Source organism: Sciurus vulgaris (genome assembly GCF_902686455.1).
Source record: "Sciurus vulgaris genome assembly, chromosome: 2".
NCBI classification, from domain to species: Eukaryota; Metazoa; Chordata; class Mammalia; order Rodentia; family Sciuridae; genus Sciurus; species Sciurus vulgaris.
The window spans coordinates 129,725,751-129,748,052 of record NC_136462.1 but is presented as its reverse complement, the minus strand read 5'-3'; the positions used below and the strand labels follow the sequence as shown (position 1 = coordinate 129,748,052).

The window sequence follows — 22,302 nt, the reverse complement described above, 5'->3', positions numbered from 1 at the left end:
TTTTTAGAATTGTGTTATTTTATCTTTGTATACTTTGGACTTTTCCAGTTATTTTTCTTTTATCATTTTCTACTCTAATTCTACTGTGGTATGAGTGAATACATGGTTTGATTCCATTCTCTTAAATTTCATTTGGTATGCTTTATGGATAAAAATGTGATCAATCTTGGTGACTGGTACTGTGGGATTAATAAGAGTCAATTCTGTCATTGTTGGATAAAGCAGTCTGTAGATGTCAGTTTTGGTGCTGTTGAATTCGACTATATCTTAACTGATTTTCTGCCTGCTGAATCTATTTCTGATGGAGGGGCGTTGAAATTTCCAGCTATAATAATATGTTTATTTTCTCTTCACATTTTCAAGTTACTTCCTCTCGTGGTTTTGTAGTATGGAGCATAGATGTCAGGTGGTTTCTTTGTCTCCAGAATTCAAAGAATAAAATCCATGGACACAAGAGGGAGAGCAAAATAACAATTTATTAGAGTAATAGAAAGAAAGCAGAGATTCCAAAGAGGGAAGAAACCCAAGATAGGGTCGCCTATTATCTAGACAGTGTTATTGTCTAGGGGTTTTTTATGGTCTTGATCTGTCCTTATAGGTGATTGGCAGGATATAGGATTTAGAAAGGAGCCAATCAACTCTCTCTATTGTGTCTTCTTCAACAAATCTGAAGAGAGTAATGTTCAGGCCTTGATCAACATATGGGTTGGGGGTGAGGGTTTGTTGGCACAAGAGGAAGTGCTTTAGAGAAGATTTTTGTGGTTGGCCATTGCTAGGATAGACATAGGGGTAACTAAGGAAGAACCTTTGCAGTTGAAGCTGTCAGCAACAGCAACAGGATATTCTAGCTAAGGAGGAGTCATTATGGTTGAAGCTGTCAGAGGCAATGATAGGATCTTCTTAGGCCCAGTGTCTCCCTCCAGGATGTCATGATTTCCTTCCCTCTTTCCCTTATCTGAGGCCTTTAGCCTATTTGCCTATGGATGGTCTATCTTCCTGCCTCAGTTTCAAAATCTGTTTTTATTCATCTGCATCTTACGAATTGTTATATTTCCTTGGAAAATTGACCCCTTTATCCTTATGTAATACCCTTCTATTTCCCTGGTAATTTTTCTTACTATATAGTATATGCTTTTGGAAGTTAATGTTACTCCTGTTTTCCTTTGATTGCTATTAGCATGGTTTATTTTCTTTCATTCATTTACTTTTCATTTATATTCATTTTTATATATTGTATTTATTTTATTTTTGTTTTTTAAATTGAAATAAAATTATATGTATTTGCTATCTATAACATGTTTTGAAGTATATAAATATTCTGAAATGATTAAATCTAGCTAATAACATATGCATTACATCACATAGTTATCATTTGGTTATAAAAACACTTTACCTCCACTCTCATTTTTCAATAATACAATGTTATAAACTATAATCACCATGTTGAGCAATGCTCACCTGAATGTGTTCCTCCTGTGTAACAGAAATTTTGTATTATTTGACCAATAACTCCTTAGTCCTCCCCAACCATCCCAACTTCTGGTTACTACAATTCTACTCTCTATTCTATAGGACAAATATTTTCTTATTATACATATGAGTGAGCACATGCTGTATTTTTATTTCTGTGTCTGACTTACTTCAGTTAACATATTCTCCAGATTCATCCATGTTGTCACAAATGACAGGATTTCAATTTTAGGACTGAATAGCATTTCATTGTGCACATATACCATGTTTTCTTTATCCATTCATTTGTTAATGGACACAGATTGATTTCATATTTTGGTTATTATGAATAGTGCTACAATAACAAGAAACTTCAGATGTCCCTTCGACATACTGATTTCATTTCCTTTGAATATGTACCCAGGAGTGAGATTGCTAGGTTATATTTTAGTTCTGTTTTTAATATTTTGAAGAACCTCAATAATGCTTTCCATGATAGCTATGATAATTAATATTCTAGCAACAGTATGCAAGTGTTACCTTTTCCCCACATCTTTTCCAAAACTTGTTATCTTTCCTTTTTTGATAACCATTCTAACTAATGTCAGATAATGAGGCTTTAATGTGTATCTCTCCATATTTGTATTTATATGTAAATGACTGACCTCTACACAACATATAGTTGGGTCTTGGTCCACTCTGACAATGTGTCTATAATTGGTATATTTGAAAGATTGACATTCAGAGTGATTACTGATAGAGTTGGATTTTTTTTTTTGGTGCTGGGTATTGAACCTGGGACTTTATACATGCTAAGCCCATGCTCTGATGCAGAGCCACACGCCCATCCACGTCCTGTTTTAATCTTCCACTTGTTTGCTGCCATTTCTCTATTAATCTAGCAGTTTGTATTATTTTCTCTTCTTAGCATATTAGTTACATTTATTTTTATGTTTTTTACTAGTATATTACACAGTAATATGTAACACTGGGGATCATTTTGACTTAATTATATAAGCATGGAATGAAATTTGCTTTCACTTCAGTACCCAGTACTTCCTCTTTTCCTCTTCTTCCCTACATTTGTTCTCTTTCTTTACTGGTCTTCCTTCTATTTATTTATAGTTTTTTAAATTATTGCTTTAAAGGTATACATAAAGATGAAATTGACTATGGTATGTTATATATGTACATAGCATAATTTTGGTCAATTTCATTACACTATTATCTCTTATCATCCCTACCCCGCTTCCCCTCAGTCACCTCTGCTGCTTCACTGATCTCTCTCCTATTTTCATGGGATTCTCCCCACCCCTTTTTCACCCTTATTTAAATTTAGCTTCTGTATATCAGAGAAAAACATTTGACCTTTGACTTTCTGGGTCTGGCTTTTTTTACGTAGCATGATGGTCTCCTGTTCCATCTTTTTAACCAGCAAATGCTGTAATTTCATTCTTTATGGCTGAAAAACCCTCCATTTTCTTTACCTGTTAATCTACTGGTGGGTACCTAGGTTGGATACAGAGCCTGGCTGTTGTGAATTGTGCTGCTATAAACATTGATATGGCTACATCCCTGTAATATGCTGAGTTTAGATCTTTTGAATACCAAGGGGTGGGATTGCTGTGTCATATGGTAATTGCACTCCTATTTTTTTTGAGGAATCTCCATACTGCTTTCTAGAGTGTCCATACTAATTTTCACAAAATAAATTAATTAATTAATTAGATAAGTAATTTATTTAGCAAAGTAATTTATTTTAAATTTATTTTAATTTTAGTAAAGTAATTTATTTTAAAGTATTAAAGTAATTTATTTAGTAAATAAGTTAATTAATTAATTAAATCAGACCAAGGAGGTGAAAACTATAGAACTAATGAAAACTATAGAACTCTGAAGAAAGAAATTTGTTGTGTATCTGAGTGTGCATGATTATGTGTAGGCCTGAATGATTGATTACATGTAAGTGATATGAATGACAGCAATAATACATGTGGCCAAAGGGAACAACTGGAATTGTATTCTTATAACAAGTGACTCATGCTGCCTCTAGAGATATGGTATTATTTAAAAGGGGGCATGGATTCATTTTAATGTAACTTGAAAAAGGCAATTGGACCAGGTCCTCAATTCCTTGCTGGCTACTGACCAGGGAAGGCATTCAGTTCTTACTATGTGAGTTTCTATATGGCAGAATGCTTCCTCAAAATCATAAAGGAAGAGAATGCATTAGCAAAACTAAAATCACAATTTTATGTAACATAATCACCCAAGTGACATTTCATCAATTTTGCATTATTCTATGGTTAAACAAGTCACAGTTAATGTCCATACTCACAGAAATGGATTATAATACAATTCCGCATATTTCAACTATCAGAATCATTAGGTGCCATCTTAGAGTCTACCTGCTAGATCAGGTCTTCTCCAGTCTGTGATTGTTTTTCAGTCCTCACTGATTTATTCATGATCTTGACTCTTTTGAAAAGTATAAGTCAGATATTTTTTGGAATATCCCATAATAAAGATTTTTCTAATGACTTTTCATGATTATCCTAAGGATATACATTAAATTCGACACAACTATATGAGTTTGAAATCAAGAAAAAAATTTTAAAGATTATTTAAAAATACAAAGGTAGAGACAATTTTTTTTTAAAAAAAGGGAATGACAAATAGAAAACTCAAAATAATAGAAAACTTTAGAGAATATAGAAAAGAACAGAACTGAGGAGGTATACCAGGGGACATTGGCAATATTAGTAATTAGCATCCATTGATTTGAAGACTTGCCAGCCAACCAAGCTCTCTTTGTTTAGCTGGGCAGGGACTTTACAAAATAAGGTCATTTTTAAATTTTAAAATAAGTTGGATTTACATGACAGTTGTGAAAATAGAGCAGATAATTTCCAAATGCCCAACACATAGCTTCCCTTATTATTGACATCTTATATTGCCATGGGACATTTGTCATAATTAATAAAGCAATGTTATACATTATGATCTTAATGACCATTTTCTGTTCTGCAGTCCCACTGAGGATACCATATCACGCATATGGATATAATGTCTTCATAAACTCCTATGCTTATGGCCATTTATCAGACTTTGTTTTTATTACATTGACCTCCCTATTTTTGGATTTCCTTGATATTTTTCTCATGATTGTACTGAAGTTGTGGGTTTAAGGAAGAGAGACTACAAATGGAAAATACCATTATTTAAAAAATTTTTTTTTTGTACCAGGGACTGAACCCAGAGGTGAACCACTGAGCCACATCCCCAGTCCCTTTTATTTTTTATTTTGAGACAGGATCTCACTAAGTTGCTTAGGGCCTCCCTAAATTGCTGAGGCTAGCTTTGAAATTGTGATCCTCCTTCCTCAGCCTCCCAAGCCACTGGGATTGCAGGCATGGACATCATTCCTAACTCTGAAAATGTCATTCTTTTTTTTTTGTTTTGTTTTTAAATGTCATTCTAATGACATAATACCAAGGAGTTGTGCTATCAGTGTGTTTTATCACCATTGTTAGTTTGACCACCTGGACAAGACGGTTTTTGTCAGGTTTCCCACAGTAAAATTACTCTTCTTTTTACCCTTTTATATAGTATTTTTTGAAACTAAGTCACTAAACACAATACATACTTAAGAAGCAGGAGATCACACTCCCCCTCTTTATAAACAGTGTTGGGAAAAAAATGTTTTGCAATTATTCTCCAGGGGCAATGTGCCTGGCTTCCACCATTTATTACATATTTATTTAATCAATTATTTATAGGAAACATGAAATTATGGCCATTACTTTTAACTATACTTATACTAATTTATTTGTATTGTTGTTCATATTGTTCTGGTCTTGGCCTTTGTAAGGTCTCTCGGGTGGATCCTGTACCATTTTGAAATACATATCATTGCAGTTTAATTCTCTTTTATGAATTGGTTGGTTTTATTCTTCTTTCCCTTTTCTTACTTTCTGGTACTGTAATATGCAGGCAAATTGTATTTATTTCCAGTCCATGTTAAGTACTTACTGTTTCTTTAAGGAGTCCTTTCTTTAGAAAATAAAAATGAGGAGGTAGGTACCTGGGGTACTCATTGCTACTGGGGCATCCATTGATTTGAAGACTTGCCAACCAACCAAGCAAAGAGATGCTTGTGTATATTCTAACTCATGCATGCATACATATGCATATTATCTAATATGCCCATATGTATCCATATTAAATTAAACTTGAATTCCTACTAATGTCTCCAGCACTACATGATCTAATCCAGCATCACATCAATTTACCCACTCCAAATTATGTGCATTCTAATAATGAGGACGTTAACCTTGTTTATTTAACCTTTGAGTCCAAAGCTACTTGCACAGTGGTTTCAGAATTATTAATCCTTACTTCCAAGGAAAGACCTATACAAACTAGATCATAACGTGTCAGGGTCTTAAGCCCCCTTGCTCTTCTCGACCAGGGACAAGGGAAGGGGACACTCCCCAACAAGGTCAGACCGGAATAGGTTGGGCCGACTGACCACCCGCTCCCAGCCCTCCCAGGTGGAGGACAATCAGACGCGTCAGGGAGACCAGTCACAGCAGGAACTCATTTATTGAGGAAATCACAGAGCTTTTATGTAGGATGGAGGCTAGGCGGGAACCAATCAGCTTAAAGGTCAGCAAGGCATGGGGGGGTTCACGCAGGTGAGAGTCGCATAGGACTGATTATATGGCAAGCACAAGCTGATCACGTTAGGGAACTGTTTTAACCAATCCCTGACAGTGGTTCGATTTATTGTCATTAACCTTTGAAACCGCCTTTGAGTCTTGATCTTGCTCACTCACCAGGGAGTAAGGAGTCAGCCTGAGTTAGTTAACATGTCATTAGTCCCAACAATAATGTTATGTACACATACTTTGCCTTTAAACTTGATATCTTCATTAATTTCCCAGGTAACCCCATTAGCCCACTTCTCCACCACGACCTACACTGATGTGATTTCATGCATTTGTCATACAGTATTTTGTCTGTATACCTCCATGGGATTTCAAAAACCTCTAAATTTTTTTTAAATTTCCAAACATTAATCCTAATTCTTTGTAGTACAGGCTATGTAGGATTTTTAAAACAGTATCGTGTTTTCACCTTTGCAGTAGCATACAGAATATCCTCACTGGCATAAAGAAATTCCCACCAGGAACGGTGGTGCACATCTGTAATCCCAGCAACTGAGGCAGGAAGATCACAACTTCAAAGCCAGCCTCAGCAACTTAGCACAGTCCTAAGCAACTCAGCAAGACCCTGTCTAAAAACATATTTTAAAAAGGGCTGGGGATGTGGCTTAGTGGTTAAGCACCCCAGGTTCAATTCCCAGTACCAAAAGGAAAAAAAAAGAAAAAGATATTCCCAGAACTGCTAGCCAGGTATGATGGTACACACCTGTAATGCCAGCTACTCAGGAGGCTGAGATAGAATAGCAGATCCGAGGCCAACCTTGACATCTTAGGGAGAGCCTGTCCCAAAATAAAATATAATTTTGAAAAAGGGATGGCGATATGGCTCAGTGTCCATGGGTTCAATCCCCAGTACTGGAAGGAAAAAAAAAAGAAAAGGAAAGACATTCCCAGGACTTCATCTATCCTATCTCTTCCTTCCCAAGCCCCTAGTAATCATTGATCTGTTTACTATTTCTATTGATTTACATTTTCCAGAGTATTACATAAGTAGACTGACATTGTCTGTAGTTCATTCAGATTGACTTCATTCACTTTAAGGTAGCCTTATAAAAAGATTTTTGAAGTTTTTCACTGTAAAGAAATGATTAATGTTTGAGGAGACAGATATGTTTATCCTGATTTATTTGCATTGCACAATATATACATATATAGAAACTGCAATATATACATATATAGGAACACCACATTGTTCTCCTTATATTTGTATATTTTTGTGTTTTTACCTATCAGTTAACAGAATAATTTAAATACATCATTATTACATTTAGATCTATGATACATTTTGAGTCAATTATGTACATTATGTGAGATAAGGTTCCAGTTTTCAGGTGGATATCAATTTGTACCAGCAACAATATTTTTCTCCATTGACTTGCATTGGCAACCTTGAAAAATCAGTTGACTATATTAAAGGTTAATTTGGGGGCACATTTCTATTCCATTTACCCATATAGCTTTCCTTATATCAGTATCATGATGTTTTAATTACTAACATCTTATTGTAAATTTTGAAATTAGGTAATCCAACATTCTCTTCAAGATTGTTTTACTTATGCTGGATCTTCTATGTTTTCTCACAAATTTTTGCATCAGTTTGCCAGTTAGTGCAAAAATAAATAAATAAGTAAAAGCAAAAGGGATTCCATAGCAGTCTGTAGGTCATAGCAATCTACTGGACAGCAGCAGAGTTCTCTTGAGGAACCATGTCTACAAAGCCATGGGACTTGCATACTGAACTCCACAGGCATCCACAGAGAACTGTTGCTTTTAGGTTCTGCAACCACAAGGCTTTTTTTTTTTTTTTTTTTTTTTTTTCACGCAATTATAGCTTCTGTGAGAAAACTAACTCTTTGAACCTAAAGACAAACTGAAACTCAACTCACTTCTGACATCAGGACGGCAGATAATTAAGTGTTGTTAATTTGAGCATTTGTAATTCAAGGAAGCTTCTCACCCTTCCAAACACATACTTCACTCTTTGGGGAAAAAGACTCATTTAAATTCTTTATCTTCAATAGAAATAGAAGTGTGGAGGGACAGAGTATATAAACTAGCTACGTAGTCACGTGCATATCTGGACAAGGAGTGACTTTTGTTCAAATGAAAGCTGAGGGTTAATAAGCTCTTGAGTGCTCAGGGTTAAGAGAAACAGGAGACAGATGCATAACTGTTTACACAGATGGTTTTATGCTGCAAAACATAGAGTAAAAAATAAAAATAGTTTATTTTACTGATGCTAGAGTGCATATTTTCACATCTGGCACATACAGATATATCTTAAATTTGTTATTGTAAAAACTTACTTGCCTGGAAGGCAATCATAATGTGGTTATTCTCATATGCGTGCATAAACTTAGTCTAAAAACTTCCTGTTGGCATTTTCAGTGATACCATCAGAATAAAACTTTGCCAGAAGGGCTGTCAGGAGGATGTAAAGATCATCTCCCAGAGATTAGCATAGGACACTCTCAAAAAATGTGGCATTGACAATGTTTTGATTAGCACAGATGTTAAGAATTTGAGTAAAAATCATAGGACCAGTGAAATAATTTGATCTGGATGGTAGAAATATTAGTTATGTCTATTAATGTATTTTGCTTATATTTTCTATCACATGTAATTATAAGAATGGTATAAGCAAGGCATGGTGGCACATGCCTATTATCCCAACGAATTGGGAGGCAGAGGCAGGAGGATCACAAATTCCAGGCAATTTAGTGAGACCATGTCTCAAAATAAAAACAAAAAGGGCTGGGATATAGTTCAATGGTTAAGTGCCCCTGGGTGATTCAATTCCTGGTACCAAAAAAAAAAAAAAGTGGTATAAGACATATATGAGTTTTTATATAACTTGAAAGACTTTTACAATAATTGTAATGTAAAAATTCTATATGATAAGATGCAATTGCACTATAGCTTGTCAGCAGTATTGTTTCTTGTGATGTAAAACAATGATGCATTTTACAATCAACACCAATGATGTATTTATTTATTTATTTATTTATTTATTTATTTATTTTGGTGCTGGAAATTGAATCCAGGATCTAAATCCCCAGTCCTTTTCTTTTCTCTTCTTTTTTTTTTTTGAGACAAAGTCTAAGATGCTGAGTGTCTCAACTTCAAACTTGTGATCTTTCTGTCCCGTCTCCCAAGTAACTGGGATTACAGATATATACTACTGTGCCTGCTGATGCATCTTTAATTACTTGGAAAACACCATTAGTATTAGCAATTTCTGGCTTCACTGGCTAATATAGATAATCTCTTAGTCAACACACTTAGTTTGTTCAATTCACCCAACATTATATGAAGAAAGCACTATTATTACTTCCATGTTCTAAATCTGAACAAAAACCCCAGGGAAAGAATAGAAGAATAATTAAGCTTGCCTCAGTCTGTGTCCAATGTTTTTGCTTACATCAAATCTTTAAAATACCTTTTGTCTGCAAGAGAAACTGAGGCTTTCTTGGATGCACTGTGAAATGCCTAGCACTAATCATTGGCAATTTTTTTTTTTTTTTTTTTTTTTTTTTTTTTGGTGCCAGGATTGAGACCCAGCGGCACTTAATTACTGAGCACATTTCCCAGCCCTTTTTATTCTGAGACAGCATCTCACTAAGTTCCTTAGGGCCTTGCTAAATTGCTGAGGTTGGCCTTGAACTTGTGATTCTCCTGCCTCAGCCTTCCAACCCACTGGGATTACAGGCATGCCTCACCTCACCTGGCTGATCATTGGCAATTCTATAATTTGTTTTTTGCTTGTTCGTTTGATTTGGGGTGTTTTGTTTTGTATCAGGTATTGAATCCAGAGTCACTTAGGTGCTTAACCACTGAGCAACATCCCTAGCCCTCTTTTTACTTTTTTTTTTTTTTTAATTTTTTGAGACAGGGCCTTGCTAAGTTGCTGAGGCTGGCTTTGAACTTGCAATCCTCCTATCTCAGCTTCCTGAGCTGCTGAGATTACAGGCATGCACCACCACATTGGACTGCAGTTATATAATTTGGATCTGGGATGTCCAACAAAGGCCCACGTGTTGAATGCTTAGTCACCATCCTGTGGCACTATTGGGAGTACAGCAACCTTTAGGAAGTGGTACCTAGTAGAAGGAAGTTAAATGATTGGGGACACGCCCTTGAAGAGGATATTGTGACCTGGTTCTTTCCTCTTTCTCTTCTTGTTTTCCATACAAATTGAGGTGAGTATCATCACTCTAACACATGATCCTATAATGATGTACTGCCCTGCTTCACAGGCACAAAAACAATAGGGCCAACTGACTGTGAGCCAAAAGACACTTTTACTCTTTTTTTTAACTTTTTTTTTTTTATTTTTACAGACTGCATTTTGATTCATTGTACACAAATGGGGTACAGTTTTTCATTTCTATGGTTGTGCACGATGTAGATTCACACCTACATACATGTTCATACATGTACCTAGGGTAATGATGTCTGTCTCATTCCACCATCTTACACACCCCTGCCCCCTCCCCCCTCTCATTTCCCCTCTATGTAATCCAAAGTTCCTCCATCCTTCTCTTATCCCCACTCCCCACTCCCATTATGTATCATCATCCACTTATAAGGGGACACTTTTACTCTTTGTAGGTTGATTTCTCTGGTATTTGGTTACAGTGAGGGAAAATTAATTAATATGGGCAGTTTCCTCAAATCTCCAAATTCATCATCAAAAGGGTGATCAAGGCAGTATGTAGGACTGTGGCAGGTGACAGAGTGATAGTTCCCATCCCTGGTTATAAGTGATAACAGGCAGGCCAGTAGCTTGGGCAAGATAGTGCTGCCTATGACTGAGATGAGCTCAACTCTGACTTCTGCAAGGTCTTGGGGAACCAAAATGACCCATTCTTTGGTTTGTCCAGAGACAGTAAAAGCAGGACAAGTTTAGTGCTGAAAGGCAGCAACCTGCAATTTGGAAAGAAGCACTGTTTGAGCAGAATGAGGGAGTATGCTGGAACTCAGAGCAAGGCCACTCCCAATGGGTGATTCTAGGATTTCCCCAGTATATCTATGACTCCAAGCTGCAGATCCAATCTCAGGGTGTCTTCTCTAGTCACAGGTGCCACATAGAAGATTCCCAGGTGAGTGAGGTTCTCAACAGGACTGTGACTTCAACCTTTAGGACATCAACTGACTTCCACCCTTCCCCATGCAAGCTGCTGAAGTGAACCAGCAGATGATGACATTTGAGGACCACATTGACATTTTTGGGACTGTGGTAATTTACCACCTGAAGGTATTATAAGAGAAGGTGTGAGAACTTTGAGTAGCCAGGTTCTCCAGAAAGTTGTCAGGGAAATGCAGGAAATCCTTCAAGTTCTGCACAAATTTGTTGGTTCCTCTTAGGAAGTGTCTCCTCCCACAATCTGTCCACAAGTTTCCTTTGAGACTAGTTTTGGGCACTCTCCATTCCGGATCAACTATTTTGTTCCCTGAGTGTGTGAGTCCCTGGAAAGTGGCCTTCACTCAGGGTCTGTGTCCCCATGTTGCCTGGAAGACTTTAAGGATATGGTTCTCAATCATGTGATGCACTGGAGATGAGGCAGGGAAAAGGAAGGCCATGAGCTACAGTGGAGCCTATGGAGGCACAGGCACCATTTCAACTTGCAACCTCCCCTTGGAGGATGAAGAGGGTCTCCAAGCCTTGAAGCTGATGGAAAATCCATTTTTTAGAGGAGGGAATCCATGTCCTTTCCAGAACCAAACTGGGAGGATGGGGCCCCATCCAGGAATCTCAACTTCCCATAAGTAGGTAAAGAATGCATTTCCACCAAACACACACACACACACACACACACACACACTACACCATACACCATATATATATAAAGTATAAAAGGCATTATAAATACTTGCTAAGTTTAGTTTCAAACACATTCTTCTAAAGATGCCAAGGCCAGCCTTGAACTTGAAATCATGCTGCTTCACCTTACAGAGTAGCTGGGGTTTCCACATGGGCATCACCACACCCAGCTCCCCACTGATATTTCTTATAAATTATTTGATTATATATATATATATATATATATATGTGCGTATTTCTTTTTAGGTGACACTATAATTATATATACTTATACAGTACAATGTCATGTTTCTACACATGTATACATTATATAATGATCAAACCTGGGTAATTAGCATTCTAGCCACCTTAAACATTATCATTTCTTTATTGTAAAAATAACTTAAAAGCCTCTGTTGTAGCATGTATCTGACTTTAAATTCTTTTATCTTTTTTTCATTTTAATGTCTCTATACAAATACATTGTGTTAGTTACTTAGAGACTTCAATTAACATAGAACTTTCCCTACAGAACCCTCTTGTCCACTGTACATTTTTATAATGAAGAAACAGAAGGGTGAAACCTAAATGCCTTACCTATACCAAAATTGCCATGTGTACCTTTCATAAACAGGGTTTCCAATTTCAGAACAGTGACCTTAATGCTTATGTTTCTAATGTTCTTGTGCATCACACAATCCACCCAGCACTGCTTCAGCTTCAATTATTTCTACATTCCCAATGAATATTATTAGAGGACAAGGTTTCTCTTTTGCGTCCCTTCTTTCTGGCTCCTTCCCCAGCAACAGCCAGAGATGGTAGGAATCTGGAGAAATCTGGAGACTCATTCCTGGGTGCCTCCTGCGCAAGTGCAGATGCCCCCCCCCCGCACCCCCACCCCCACCCCCGCAACCACCCGTTCCACACCACGCCCACCCAGGGCGGTGCCACAGCCAATGCAGCTGAGCTCAGAGCCTCACTGTGGGGTCTGCAGGGGTGAGGACAGCTGCTCCCTGCCCTCCATTAGTGGTTGGTTGCGGAATGCAGTTCTTTTGTATGAGAACGCATTTTCTCCAGTCATTCTGCTTGCTGACCAACAACATGCTACCGCTGCTGGCAGGCCTGGTAATATTCTTGGTTATAAAAAAATTTTTGACTTGAAAATGTCTCTAACACTTGTATGCAATTTCCTTCCTTCTTTCCTCCTTCCCTTCTTTTCTTCCTTTTTTTTTTTTTTTTTTTTTTTTTTTTTGGTTTTTGATCACATAGGCATCATCTACAACCATATTCATTTTTAGTATTATGTATTAATGCTTTTCACTTGTCCTTTAAAATTTAGTGAATATATAACCATTTTTCAAAATCTCTTTCCAATCATCTTCTTTCTAATTTACTCCTTAATATTGGGATGGGTGTCTAAATTTTTTAGGGAAAGCAGGTGTTTTCCAGAAACTTCCTCTGAATTTCCTCTTGTTGAAAAGGAGAGGGGCAGAGACTGTTTTGGGAACCATAAGGCAAAATCTGCTCAGAATCTCATGCTTAAGAAGATTGTGAAAATTGTCATTGTATCACTGACTTTGTTTATTGGGAAAGGTACATAAAGACATAAATTTTTATGGGTGGAACACTCAGATTCCCATTGTGAATGCAGAGACCGGCCACTTTGTTACCCTATGAATGCTAATTTCATATTTTTTATTTCCTCCTTATCAAAATGCTAGAGATTTTGATTCCTTCCATCTTGGTTTTGTAAATTTCTGTGTGATATTTTCTTTTACTGATGCATCATAATATAGATGTATTATTTTCTTATTCTTTGATGAGTAATTTTTGAATTCTTTTCATTTTTCAATGAAATAAAACATGCCAGTCACAAAATGTGTGCCTACATGTGCTATAGGAAGCACATATTTTTGTACTGCTGGCTTTTAAAAAAAATTAAATTGCAGGGCTGGGGTAGATCATTTGCCTCACATGTGTGAGGAACTGGGTTCAATTTCAACACCGCATATAAATAAATAAATAAAAATCCATTGACAACTAAAAAATATTTTAAAATAATGAAATCACAGTCTTTATCTTATCATCTAAGGTAATTTTTTTTTAAAGTTCATGTTGTGACTTTTTCCAATTTTAATTTACTTTGACTGAGTCAGTAGTTTTCCCACCCTCCTATTATTTATCTTATCTGTTCAGGTCCATCATTTCAGGGGGAACCTTTGACAGCTTTCTGATAGTTTATGAGTGAATAGATAGTAAGTGTCCTGGGCAGTGTAGATGGTATTCATTAATCAGGGTTGAACAGGAATTATCTCACTTGAAAACACCAAGATGCAAAAAAGTAAGATGTTGGGAAAAAAATTAGGACTTGAACTTGCACACTAGTTCATGTAGGGCCCACAATGCTGAGGACACTAATGCCAGTATGACTTTGTTGAGAGAAACATTCTCTAGTGAAGGAAGATTCCACAGGGTGTGTCTGAGACTCAAGAGCATGGATCTGCTGTGAGAGTAATACAGCCCTCAATCTAATGATCTACAAAATATTCTGGTGAGGGGTTATTTGCTTAAGAATTATGGGAAGATTAAAAAAAAGAATTATGAGAAGGTCTATGATGAATGAATGCCCAAGATTTATGAGATATTAGCAACTTATTAGCAATTTATGAGATATACACCAACACAACTGACATTTTATAGGTACTTTTACTATAGTTCAATGGATGGGCTTTTTGTTGTTGTTCGTCAATTAATGCTGCAGTCAGCTACTCTGGACATCAATACTATATTGAGATAATTTCAAGATTAAAAAAAATTCTTGATAAAAAATGAGCCTGTAATCTTCTTTAACTTAATTTCACTTCATATATATAATGCTACAATCTATGCAACCTACCTGATTCCTAAATATAAAGGAAACTAACTAAAGATTTCCAGGGAAATAAATATATATAAACCTTACTGGTTTATTTTACTTACAATGATATTTGTGTTCTGTCCTTCTACATAGAAAGCTCTCTCTACTCAAATTATTTCATAATATAGTTACTTCATCAGCTACAAATAACAAAAATCATAGGAAAGGCAAGTAAAGGTTCTCAGGGAGTGATTCAACTGACTGACATCATTTGTATCATCTGTAAAGTGTATCCTTTCATCACTGGGCTCGTTGAAAGACAACTGTGTCACGCAAAGACCTCTGTCTCTTTGCAATCAGGAACAAGATCAAAGGGTTGAAGGCCAAGTTCATTCAAGTGCCTCCCCTACGTTTTTGCCTTTTTCTTGTGGACTGCCCCTGTACTTCTGGGCTCTGTGTCTCACTAAATGATAGCACATAATAACCCTGTCTTCATGGAAACTAAATTGATTGATATCTCTCTCTTGTGTGCTGACTTCTCTCTCTCTACCCCTCTCTATTTCTCATGTATTGATGTAAATCTTGAGTTAGCCCTTATCAATGCCTATAATACTTTCCTCTTCTGCTTCTAGGTATTTCTGGGCTTCTATAGATGGAAGGCAATGTGAAATCTCAACTAGTCTTTCCAGCTTTATGTGAACCTAAAACATGTTCAGTAGTAAGAAGCTAGCAGAAATGTGAAGAGTCAATGGTGTGGGTTTCATGGTTCTACTACGTATTAGATATATCACTACTAGCCAGTTATTAAATATCTGATTACATGAATTAGGGGATTATCTCAGTAGTAGAGTGCATACTTCTCTTGTACAAGGTCCTGGGTTCAATCCCCAGCATGACAAAAATAAATACTTACCTCATTTCATTATCTGTTCCATGGCACTACAACAGGTATGTAGGATATAAATACATTAATAACAATAATATATACTCATGCTCAATAATTCTTGGTATCATTTTTTTCTGAGAAGTAATCGCTCTGAAGTTGATGAGCAGCAGAGAAGATAGACAATTCTACACAGAACAAACCATGTACCTTCTTTACCTGTCCTCAACTTGGCTAAACACCACTTGATTCTGGATGGTAGAATCAAGAAAAGGAGTCAAGAAAGGAATTTGAAGAGTCACCTTCATATGTAAAGAAGTCACTGCCAAAAAAGAAAAAAGAAAAAAATGATTCAGGGAGTTCTTTCCAGAAGACAAAACCTACACTAAGGCTCAGTTCCCACACAGCAACCACGCAGGCATAGCATTCTTGAACAGCATCCACATGCATTCTGGACAATGTAGATACCAACATATATTAACTATAAAGTTAATATTCACATGGATTATCACCTCTGCACCTCTAAAATATCACATCAGGACTCTGCTGTATTACAAAGCAGAAATGCAAGGCAGAATGAGGTTTAAAAAATTACCCAAAGCCACACAGAAAATAGCAGAAATAGGAAATAGCTCCTTGCAGTCAGATTCTGCAGATCCTATTCTCTTAGCAAGGAATCTGTCATTTTAGTGACCCCTCTGGTTCCCTTACTTTAAGGCTCCTCATTCCATTCTTTTGTCCTTCAGCAGTACATTCTTCCCACACCACTCTGGAACAAATGCCTTAAAATCTCATACATATCCCCCATGGCTTGACTAAGATAAACATCCAACTGCAGGGTTTACTTTTATATGGAATATGGTCTCAAGTTGTTGTCCATAATACCAAGTGGCAACCCCCAAAGTAAAAGAACCTATTATATGTTGTTCACTGAAAAAAAAATTTTTTTTTTTTGCATTGCCAGGCATAGAACCCAGGACCACATGCATGTGAGGCAAGCATTTACCCCTGAGTTATATTCCCAACCCCTGGAATACCAGGATTTTAAAGTAAAATATGAAGTCCAAGTGCTCTTCCCCCATCAACAAACCAAAATCATACAAGATAATGGCATTGTCAAAGATTAAAAAAAAAAAAAAAAAGCTAGACACTAGCTAAAGTGGTAAGGACATAGTTTAATTAGTAATGACTATTGCAATAGAAAGGAAGGTCCAAGGGAAGCTGAAATCAACTTTGATTTGTGCAGAGGTGAAAGGGTATTTTAAAGAGAGAATAAGGGGAAAGGTGGAGGGGAGAAGTAAGGCTTTAGCCAGAGTCAGGAAAGTGAAAATTACAAAAGGCGGGTCAATTTACATAATTAGGCTGTCTTCTGGCTGACAGTTATTGAAGAAAGGACTCTATCTTCCCAGTGAGACTGGGGAACAGAGTTACTATTCTTCCTAATAGTTACATTTCAAAGCAGTTGCTTTTAGGACCTTGAGAAAGACAGACTTGAAAGAAACATGCATCTCTAAGAGACAAAAGGAAAGGTTAAGGATTTTAATCACTTTCAAACCCTTTCTTTGTAAATGAGGTAAGGAAGTGTTGCAGAGTGGCTATAGTTAGGTGTTAACTACAGTGAATTCTTTTGGAAGCCTTTAGTCATCCTAAAGTTGTGCCCTCAACTATTAGATATTGTATTACTGTTTGTTGAGTATTTTAATGTGGAGTGAGGAGAGTGGATAAAATAACTTCTGTTGATTCTATCATTTTTATAATCCAAATTTGAAACCTAGTCTAGAAGAGAGCTCACAGGACCCAACTACAGTTCGATCAAGGAGAAAATATTTGGCAATACTAATTAATATAGGATCCTGAAATTTTATTTTTATTTTTTTTTATTTTATTTTTATTTATTTATTTTTTTTTTTTTTTTCTGGCACCAGGGATTGAGGCCAGGGTCGCTTAAACCACTGAGCCACATCCCCAGCCCTTTTTTATATTTTATTTTGAAATAGGCTCTCACTAAGTTGCTTAGGGCCTCACTAAGTTGCTGAGGCTGGTTTTGAACTTGTGATCCTCCTGCCTCAGCCTCCAGAGCCACTGGGATTATAGGCATGAGTCATCACATCTGGAGGATCCTGAATTTTATATGGCATATCACTGGCCCTGAACAGCCAAAACAATCTTGAAAAAAGAAAACACAGTAGAGGTTTTATACACCCTTATTTCAAAACCTACTACAAAAAAAAAAAAAAAAAAAAAAAAAAAAAAAAAAAAAACTATAGTAACCAAAATATTATGGTTTTTTGATAAAGTCAGGCAAATTGACCAATATGATTGTACAGATATCCCAGAAATAAACCCTCACATATACACTCAAACAATTTCCATATTTTTTCAAAATATCATAAAGTTATACACATAAAGAGAATAGTGATTCTTAACCTGTATTTGCTTACAGATTTTTTCACATATTTTTGAAAATCTGATTGATAGACCCAATCATTAGAAAATTGTTTGTACTTACAGTTTTTTCACATGATCAATGATTTACATAAAGCACAAGTTAAATCCTTAATCTGGACTAACTAACTAACTTTTCAAAACCCTCAGCTCCATTGCAAGTAAACAGATAGTTATTTTCATAAGTATAAAATAGGAATGCCATTCAGATGAACTTTTCTTTTTAAATTGCTGAAATTATAAAGATACACAATTACCAGATAATGATTTGTACTGTATTATTTTTTTTCCACAGTATGTTTTCTTTTTATGTTTATTGGTTCTTTGTAGTTATACATAACATTAGAATCCATTCTGATATAATTTTACACACAGGAATATGTCTTATTCTAATTGGGATCCCATTTTTGTGGATGTACATGATGGTGGGATTCACTGTGACGTTTCATATATGTACGTGGAAAAAATATGTGAGGTTCATTCCACTGTCTTTCCTTTTTCTCTCCATATCCCTTCCCTCCATTCCCCATTGTCTGATCTACTTGCTTCTATTGTTTCCCTCACCCCACCCTCATTGTGTGTTACCTTCCACATATCAGAGAAAACATTTGACTTTTGGCTTTTAGGTACTGTCTTATTTTACTTAGCATGATAGTGTCCAGTTCCATCTATTTACTGGCAAATGTCCTAAAATCTTTCTTCTTTATGGCTGAGTAATACTTCATTGTGTATATATAACACATTTTCTTTCTTCATTCATCTGTTGAAGGGCATTGATGTTCTTTCCATAGCTTAGCTATTGTGAATTGAGCTTCTATAAGCATTGATGTGGCTGCATTACTGTAGTATGCTGATTTAAAATCCTTTGGCTATATACTGAAAAGTGGGATAACTGGGTCAAACGGTGGTTCCATTCCAAGTGTTCTGAGGAATCTCCATACTGCTTTCCAGAGTGTTGCACCAATTTGCAGTCTCAACAGCAATGTATGAGTGTACCTTTTTCCCCACATCCTCGCCAACATTTATTGTTACTTGTACTCTCCAACATATTGACTCAAGAACTGACTGAACTGACTTGACTCCTAAACTTCAAGAAGTAAAATCAATAGTAAAAAAAAAAGGATGACATCAAATTAAAAAGCTTCTTCACAGAAAAGGAAACAATCAAGATCATGAAAATAGAGCCTACAGTATGGGTGGGAATCTTTGCCACCTGCACCTCAGATAGAGCATTAATTTCCAAGGTATATATATAAAGAACTCAAAAAACTTATAATACACTCAAAAACAAAACCCCAATAAATAAATGGACAAGGAACTGTACTGTATTCTTATTCAATTCAGTGTCACATTATTTTTTCTTTGTAGAACTGGGAATCAAGCCCAGGGTTTCACACATGCTGGACAAGTTCTCTTCCACTAATCTACACTCAAACCCTAATGTCACAGTCATAAATCAGTGCAGGTCATTTGTATTAATTTCATGGTGAGGATACAAGATAAAGAACAACAACAAAACCTGTTTCTGAGGATGTATTTACTTTCATGATAAAGGAAGGAGCTTTCTGCCTAATAAAATATGACCTCGGAGATTGTTTTATTTGTTGAATCTTTGGAGTAAAAAAATATTTTAAAAACAAATCCAAGAACAAGACTTGCCGAATGCAGTCTACTTATTCTGGAAGAATATTTATATACTGTGCAAAATAGAGCAAGAATTTCTATAGAGAAAATATTTCCTTCTACCTTGCATTCCCTAAAATATGATATTCAAGAATTAAATATTATGAGTTAGAGATGTAGCTGAGTGATAGAGCATGTACCTAGTATGTATCAGGTTCTGAGTTCTATCTTCAGAACTGCAAAAAATAATAATTTAATGTATTTGTGTCCTTAGGAATTTAGCATTTCTCTCCCATTTCTGTAAATAATATTATAAGTTTGCATATTTACCAGATAAAATGCAGGATAAACAGTTATATTTGAATTTAAAAAACACAATTATTATTATTTGTCAAGAATTACTTTGCAAACATATAGTAATTTTATATATTTAAGGGGTTGTTCAACCCCAGGGCTATAAATGCCTCAAGAATACTGTTCTTACTGATCCCAAAGAAAGAACTCAGGGGACTCAACAGAGAAGGTTTGAACATTTTATTACTCATCATTGTTGGCATACAAAGATACAGAGGAACGTCACTCCATGCCTACAAGCAGGGGAAATACATAGCATAGGTTGCATATCCACTGCACAGATGGATTTCTTCAGATGTCTTATGAGTACATTCTTTTGCTTTACAACTAAGGTCACTCTGTTTTCAGCTTCACCTAAAGATTAGAGACAAGGGAAGTGACCAGTTTCCCCTCTTCGTTTCCTTCATTATCATGTTCTTCAGTGTCCTTGGTATCTTACTGCCCAGATCAACAAGCTTTCCTAGGCACTGAGTAGTGTTCACATCAACAAAGGTACAGTATGATAAGTCCATATGTATATATAATACATAATGATCTAGTCAGGGTAATTAGGATTTCTGTCTCCTAAATCATTAATCATTTACTTATGCTGGGAACCTCAAAATCCTCTCTTCTAGTACTTTATAAAAGGTATACATTTTGTGAGTTATAGTTACTTAACTGTGCTGTAGAACATTAAAACTCATTCCTCCTATGTTACTGCATTTTGATATCTGTTATCCAGCCTCTATTTCTTACACCTATCCTTCTTAACCTTGAGTGATCATAATTCTACTCTGTGGTTCCCTGAAATCAACTTTTTAATTTCCACATAAAAAAGGGAACAAGTGGTATGTAGCACTTGGCTTATTTCACTTAAACACAATGTCCTTCATTCATCCATGTAACCATAAATGACAGGATTTCATTCTTTATCCATAAGGATAAATAATATATTGGGATATATGCACATACATATATCCTGGGATAGATACATATATCCCAAGACTTGTTATATATAAAATAAAATCTTAAAATTTATATATATATATATATACATAAAACATTTTTAATTCATTCATCTTCCATAATGGCTATACTAATTTGTGGCCTTGCCCAGCATATAAAGTCATCCTTTCTCTGCATTTACATTGCAACTGATTTGAGAAGATGGCTCATTGTGGTTGTGATTCTCAATCCCATGATGATTAATGATGTTGGTAATTTTTTCATAACTTGTTAGCCATTTTATATTGTTTTTCATAATTATTTATTCAGATCATATGTAGTCAAATTATTTTTGTAAAAGGGTCAAAAGCACTGAATTTAGAAAAGGCAATCTTTTCAACAAATGGTGTTGAATGTGTCCCTCAAAGTTTCATATACTGAACTGGTAGCTGTGGTGCACACCTGTAATCCCAGTGGTTCCAGAGGTTAAGGCAGGAGGATCATAAGTGCAAAACCAGCCTCAGCAACTTAGCAAGGCCCTAAGCATCTCAGTGAGAAAAAAAAATATATATATATGTGTGTGTGTGTATATATATATGTAGTGTGTGTGTGTGTATATACGTATATATTTATATAAGTGTATATATAAATATATTTATAGAAAAGGGCTGGGGATGTGGCTTAGTGGTTAAGCACCTCTAGGTTCAATCCCAGGTACCAAAAAATGTTTCCTATGCTGAAAGCTCAAACCCTTATGCGGCACTATTTGAGAGCTGGGGTAACCTTAAAGAGGTAGAGCTTAGTGAGAAGTAATTAGGTCACTGGGGACACTTCCCTCAGAAGATGTTAATGTAATTCTTACAAGACTCTAGTTAGTTTCCATGAGGAAAGTTGTTTCAAAAGAGCATGGTGGTGCATGCCTGTAATTCCAGCGACTCGAGGATCACAAGTTCAAAGCCAGTCTCAGCAAAAGTGAGGCACTAAGCAGCTCAGTGAGACCCTGTCTCTAAATAAAGTACAAAATAGGGCTGGGGATGTGGCTCAGTGGTCGAGTGCCCCTGAGTTCAATCCCAAGTACTCCCACTCAAAAAAAAGAAAAAAAAGAGTAAATCTAACTCCTAAATATCTTTGCCAGTCCTCACATGAACTTCCACTATTGTGATACCATCACCCTGAGGTCCTCACAGGAAGAAGAACAGATAGGGCTACCTGATCTTGAATTTTCAGCCCCCAA

General features: G+C 36.1%; 1 long non-coding RNA gene across 2 annotated transcripts in view; it reads left to right on the top strand.

The window, feature by feature from the left end:
• Window positions 1-22,302, top strand: part of LOC306650518 — a 95,988-nt gene that overhangs the window by 3,182 nt on the left and 70,504 nt on the right. Inside the window, exon 1 of one of the 2 annotated variants that reach the window (XR_013760945.1) lies at window positions 12,963-13,104. The exons of the other annotated variant lie outside the window; for it this stretch is intronic. This is a non-coding gene — a long non-coding RNA (uncharacterized lncRNA). Of the gene's footprint in view, window positions 1-12,962; window positions 13,105-22,302 lie in introns of those variants that run through there. 2 annotated transcript variants of the gene reach the window in all.